The following is a 7,314-nucleotide window of genomic DNA, read 5'->3' on the forward strand; positions in this document are numbered from 1 at the left end:
TCTCTGCATTGGCATTTCAGGCAAGTAATTGTAATGGCTGGAATATGGGCTATGCTAACAATATGCCTCAATATGCAGAATATGCCGCGTGGATCTCAGCATCTACAGCACACCACACCCGTAATGGCCCAGCTCATGACGGATGGGTATTGTCATTCTGCCAAGGAAATTGTTGCATAAATATAAAGAGAAAGCAAGAGTGTTTAGATATAAATCCTCTTCCTATCTGGAACTCAAGAAGTGCCTGAAATGACTAATGCATGAATAATTCCTTGCACTTTCGTATCAACTCAGATACAAAGTGAATTTGACAAATTGGATCAGCTTTTCCCTCGCCCACTTCCCACTAAAGTACAAGATGGAAGGAAAATTGATTTTATGCGTCTTTGAATAAAGACGTCGTGTATGGAAATAGAGGCGCATTACGGCATGGATTTAATGCAATACGGTTTGCATCTTGCAATCTGGTAGCGCCATTAGTTACTTACACCAAAGACAATGACTGGCTTACGATCACACTTAATAATAAAGAGTAATACATCAAGAATGGACAGATTTCATTTTTGCGGCATCTACTTTTTATTGTAATAGCACCCTATATCCATCAGACACTGCTGGAGCTCAGGACACAGATCCTAAACTGTTTTAAAAATTAAACTTTTTAGCAACATTGCTTAGAGTAGAGGTGGGAAGAATTTATTGTAGTTCTAGAACCAACAGCTGAGAATCAGAAATATCTGTATCCAGGAGTAAATTTATGGACCTGTAGATCGATATTATGTATGGCTGTGAAAGCTGGACCATAAGAAAGGCTGAGCAACAAAGAATGGAGGCCTTTGAACTCTGGTGCTGGAGAAGACTCCTGTGAGTCCCCTGGACTGCAAGGCGATCAAACCGGACAGTCCTAGAGAAGATCAACCCTGACTGCTCTTTAGAAGGCCAGATCCTGAAGTTGAAACTCAAGTACTTTGGCCACCTAATGAGAAGGAAGGACTCACTGGAGAAGAGCCTAATGCTGGGAAAGACTGAGGGCAAGAGAAGAAGGGGACGACAGAGAATGAGGTGGCTGGATGGAGTCACTGAAGCAGTAGGCGTGAGCTTCAATGGACTCCAGAAGATGGTGGAGGACAGGAAGGCCTGGAGGAACATTGTCCATGGGGTCGTGATGGGTCAGACACAACTTCACAACTAACAACGAGGATGATTAAGATAAATAATTACATGCACACAAGAAACCTACAGATAAAAATCCTGTATTTGTCTGCAAGAGTAGTATCAAATTTTCCTCACTCAGAAAAAACAAGAGGAAAAAAACCCCAATTCCTTTCCCTCTCTATTAAACTGATTTAAGTAGGGTAGGAAAAACAGTAAAAGAATACAGTTTTTGTTGCAACATTAGTAATCTATTCTCACATTCGTAGGACCTAAGGCAGGATAGGCATGTTTGTGTGCTTATTTGCTTACTTATTTTCAATAAATATATCCATTTATATACCATATAGTCCCAGATAATAAAAGGAAGCCAGTTTTATCTACCTTACTGAGTCCTTCCCAAGGATGTGGGATTGGCAGAGGTTGTTATTTCATGCCGTTAAAGTTATTGCCACAGGATGTAAGTTGTTTCAGATAAAGCTGCCTTTTGCAATTGACTGACAGCGATTTTGTCAATGCTGATGGTGTTCAAGAGATGCTCCAGTCGTTTGGGTATTTCACCCAACGTACCTATTATTACTGGTACTACCTTTGCTTTCTTTTGCCATAGTTGTTTGATTTGTAGTGCCATCAGTTTTTGCTTGCAGGCAAATGTGCTTTCTTGCAGATATTCCAATGCACCAATGTTGCTACTTTGCCAGGCTGTTGTCTGTAGTCTGTGCAATCTTCTTGTAGCAGCTAGCTCAGGGGTCTTCAAACTTGGCCCTTTTATGACTTGTGGACTTCAACTCCCAGAATTCCTCAGCCAGGCATGCTGGCTGAGGAATTCTGGGAGCTGAAGTCCACAAGTCATAAAAGGGCCAAGTTTGAAGACCCCTGAGCTATCTAGTTGGTCTACTGTTTGTTCACATTCTTTGCATTTGCTGTCTGTTGTCTTCTTCCAAATTCTGGCTTTGTATGCATTTGGTCTTAAGGCTTGGTCTTGGATAGGGAAAATGAGCTCTTATCTCTCTTTCTTCAACTTTCCTGCTCTTGGCAAGTCTTATTATCCTCTTTCCTTGCTATTTTTTTAAAAAAATCTCCTGGCCATATAATCCTTTGCCTTGTAATGTCTCATTTCTGTTCTTTATTTGGACTTTCCTGCAGTCCATTTTGGTCTGTCTGGTACTCAGTAAGCCTTCATGGTATATTAGCTTCAATCAATCAGAATACAGCTGGAAGGGACCTTGGGGGTCATCTAGTCCAGCCCCCTGCTGAAGCAGGAGACCCTATAGCATTTCAGACAAGTGACTGTCCAGTCTCTTCTTAAAAAACTCCTGTGATGAAGCACCCACAACTTCTGAACTCAAGCCGTTCCGCTGGTTAATTGTCCTCACTGTTAGGAAGTTTCTTCTTAATTCCAGGTTGCTTCTTTCCTTGATTAGTTTCCATCCATTGTTCAACGAAACTTCTTCACTGTCCTTCAGTTATTCTTCCAATGCCCTTTTTTCTTCTTCAACTGTCTGGTGCACTTGCAGCATTCCGCACATCCTCCTATTTTGCTTGGCAAGTGGAGTTTGTTAACATTATTATTCCCATATTTGTTTACAGATGAACATCCTTCAAGCAGGATTAAATAGCACATTTGGAAAATGAATTTAGGCATAAAAGCATCCATAAGTTCTTGAATCGGTCTGTAGAAATGCAATTTCAGTTGGTGCTGTTGTCAGAATAAGATGGCTTTAAATGTGCAAACTATCTGCCAGATTGTAGAAATGTTAATAACTTCCTGCAATATTGTGCTTATGTTACAATACCACTTGCTGTTTAGTGGAAACATTGAAAACGCTTGTCCTCCATCTGTTAGCAAATGTAAAGAACACTTTATAAACATGGGATGTAACTTTCTAGAAAAAATAAATGTTAATACAACTCTGGCATAAAGCACGATTTACAACTTTTCCTGTCTCTTTTTTAAAAAAAATATTTGTAGCGCACTTTTGAATAATCGCATAAATAAAAAATATTTTTCACTCAAATTACGGGCCTTATAATAGTGAAATATACATATGCACACACAAAGAATGCAAGCAATAAAATGAGAAATAAAGCTTTGCCAGAGCTGTGGATCACGGCTGCGTGCTGCCGATTTTGGGACTAATGCATTTCCAGGGCGTGCTTGGCACTGGACGCAAATATGAAAAGTACACACTCAGGGTGTATGTGTAAGATTTACAGCACAACAAATCTAGGCCACCTTAGAGTGCACCTCTCTCTTCTTTCTGACTCCATCTCACTGCCATCCTGTGAAAGAGTCAACATTATGTCCTCCTTAGGTGCATCAATATTAAAATATAACAATAACAATAACAATAACAACAACAACAACAACAACAACAATAATAATAATAATAATAATAATAATAATAATAATAATAATTGGAAGGGACCTTGGAGGTCATCTAGTCCAACCCCCTGCTCAGGTAGGAAATCCTATACCTAGAAACCTAGAACTAAGGAGAAACTTCCTGACAGTTAGAACAATTAACCAGTGGAACAACCTGCCTCCAGAAGCTGTGAATGCTCCAACACTGGAAGTTTTTAAGAAGAGACTGGACAGCCATTTGTCTGAAATGGTATAGGGTTTCCTGCCTGAGCCGGGGGTTGGACTAGAAGACCTCCAAGGTCCCTTCCAACTTTATCATCATCATCAGCATCAGCATCATCATCATCATCATCATGATCATCATCATCATCATCATTATTATAAATTATCGCACAGTCAGCCAGATGTTCAGACTGGATTTGGCATTTTTGTCTACCTATCGAGTCCTTCCCAAGGACCTGGGATAGGCAGATGTGGATGTTTGATGGTATCACATATATCGTCGCAGGATGGAAGCAGTTCCTAGTAAGGCCGCCTTTTGCAATTGGCTAATGGTGAATTTGTCAATGCCGATGGTGTCCAAGTGGTGCTCTAGTTGTTTTGGGATTGCACCCAAGGCGCCTATTATTATTGGTACTACACTTGCTTGCTTTTGCCACAGTCTTTCTATTTCTATTTGTAGGTCTTTGTATTTTGTTATCTTCTCCAGTTCTTTCTCGTCTATTCTACTGTCTCCAGGCACTGCCACGTCCACTATCCAGACTTTTTTGTCTTTCTTATCGACAATTGTTAAATCCGGGGTGTTATGTTGCAGGTGCTTGTCTGTTTGAATTCTGAAGTCCCAGAGCAGCTTAATTTTATCATTTTCTATGACTTTCTCTGTTTTATGATCCCACCAGTTTTTGCTTACAGGCAAATAATAATAATAATAATAATAATAATAATAATAATAATAATAATAATAATAATAATAATAATAATAATAATAATAATAATAATAATAATAATAATAATAATAATAATAATAATTATTATTATTATTATTATTATTATTATTATTATTATTATCCCTCTGCTAAGCAAATGTGTGAACTAAACAGCTCATGGCGGCATCTTTTTCTCACCCCACAAACAGCTTTGTTTGCTCCAGCCTAGTAAAAACAGATAATGGAACCTCATGTAGTAACCTTGGAACAAGATATTTGATATGTACACAAAAGCCTGCCAGCCATTTGGCACAAAATGCCAAAAGAAAAGCAAGCCACAAACTACACACAGGTGAAAAATGTTTCCATAGATAACTAGATCTGAACTCTTTTTTTTAAACACCAGCAACCACAGGACCAGGGTCAACAAGGAACAGCTATACACCTAAAATGCTGCCTTTATTGAAAGTTGAATGTTTCGCTTTTAGCTCAGCACACATACACACACACGGCCATTTTGAAATGCTTCTCATACCTGTTGCTAAGAAACTGCAGTGAAAGACTGTGATTGATTTTAGGGAAAACAAGACAAAAGCCTGGATGCTTCTTTCAATCTCATGAAAGGGATGTATATTATATCTTTAATGGCCTCCGATTTGGACAGCAACCATTATAGTACATTTTCCCCTACCCCCATTTCTTTCCTGCCCCCCTGGTAAATAATTTCTGCCTATTTTTTCTTTCTTTCTTCAACTTGATTTTCAGCTTTAATATACCCCTCCTCATTCAACAAAGTTGTTGGTTTGCTGGTAATTGGACACCTGATATCAAGATCTCTCTCTTGTCTTGATAGATACTTTAGGAGGAAACCTGTGTTAGCTGTCAAGAGTCAAAAATCGGAAGGATCTGAGTGACATGAGCTGTACCTCACCAAGGTTTACGTCTTTGAATAAAATGTGTTAACCTGAAAAGCTGCTAACATATTCTTTCTAATTTATATATTGATAAGTGCCAGAAAAAAAACCTACTCAGGTGATTACTTCTACCAAATATTTTGCACATGTTGTGTTTTTCTTTGCAAATCTTTCCTACAGTGTATTGGTGCACCATGCCTTTGAATATCCCAAAAGGAAGTGTCAGCAATTTATTTTATTAGCTCTGAAGGTAGTTTCAACGAATTTAAAAAGGGAAAATCTTGAATGGGTAATAATCTAGTTGGAAGATTAGACAAAGGACCCAGGGCTACTGGTCCTCATGCTATGCCAGTACTTGGAGACTATCATAAGCATCTTTGTCCTGTTTTCCACTTCTTGAAACTCTGTGTAAGTTTCTCTGCATCTCCTCTTACTGTAAACCAGGGCTTTTCAACCAGTGGTACGGGTACCACCTGTGGTACATTGGCACCTGGCAGGTGGTACGCGACCATCCTAGAAAAGGGGTAGCGGGGGAGGGGAATGAGCTGAACTGGTGGCAGCACCGCACAAGCCTGAGCGAGAGATGGCTGGAACTGCAGGGCTGTCAGGGCTCAGCGGAAGCGCCAGGATCAGTGCCGCTTTCCAGCTGATTGGCGCTTCTTCGGGACTATCAGGGCTCAATGGAAGAGCCAGGATCAGCGCCAAGCTCCAGCTGAAGCACCAATCAGCTGGAATGTTGCCTTATCTCCAGGGTCTTGTGATTTATATTCAGATGTGTGGCAACTGATTCATATTTATGACGGTCACAGTGTCCCAGGGTCATGTGAAGTGACCAAAACCTGCTGCAACCACCCAGCAGACGGGGGGAATAAAAACCACACACACCCCACCCCACCCCCACTGCCAATCCTCAACATAAATGCTCACAACAATGAAAACCTCGGATAGGAGGAAGAGCGCCGCCGGGCGGGCAGGCAGGTGTCTTGCTCGGCTGTGGCTTGGGAGGCACTTTTTTTAGTGCCATTGTAACTTCAAACAGTCACTAAGCGAACTGTTGTAAGTCGAGGACTACCTGTACTTTATCACTTTTTTCCTTTTTTTTTTTTTGGTCATCAAGTTTTTGACACCTTGCTAGGCGACTGGTGGTACTCGGATGTTGCCATATGCTCAAAGTGGTACAATGGGTGAAAAGGTTGAAAAGCCCTGATCTAAACACTCATGCTCATTGGCTACAATCAGATGAAGGAAAGCTACCTGAGATCAACCTAAGCAAGTTGTGCTTCCTTTTTCTGGTTATTTGGCTATCACTTTTCATAGAACACAGTACAGATAATTGAACAAACTTTGTTGCATGACATTCTTGATTAAATTATCTTTCCATTGATATACAATTTCATGGTACTACTCCAAAAAAAAAGTGGTGTTATTAGCCATCAAACCTCAAGAATACACATTTCCCAAAAGGTTTCCACAATTTTGGCCACTACTGTGTAATAAATAATATTCTCCACTTGACCAACATCACAAGGACAAAGATGTTGATTGACAGATGGGTGGCCAAATCTCATTCTGAGATATACGGAGAGCATGATCTGCATAGGAAGGAATGTTCATGAATGTAGTATGAAACACGCTAGAAATGTCCATATCTGGTTTGAAAAAGAGGGAGCCAGGGTTTCATTTGTTCTTCACTTTATTTACGACCAAGTCTTAGGTATCCAGAATTAAGCTCTCCTCACCTAGCATCTTGTCTGAATTGGCCTTCAAACCTTGGTCCATTTGCCTAACTCACTTATCAGCAAATATATCTGACCTCCTACATTTCTAACTTGAGCATTCTTGACAAAAGCTGCAATGCCTATAGCAACAAATAAAATCAGAGGCAAATCTTATTTTCACTTCCTAAATTAATTTTATTGCTTTCCTCGGCTTAACCTGTCAAAACCTGTCTTAGTGC

Source organism: Protobothrops mucrosquamatus, unplaced genomic scaffold (genome assembly GCF_001527695.2).
Source record: "Protobothrops mucrosquamatus isolate PMUCROS unplaced genomic scaffold, P.Mucros_1.0 scaffold89, whole genome shotgun sequence".
NCBI lineage: Eukaryota > Metazoa > Chordata > Lepidosauria > Squamata > Viperidae > Protobothrops > Protobothrops mucrosquamatus.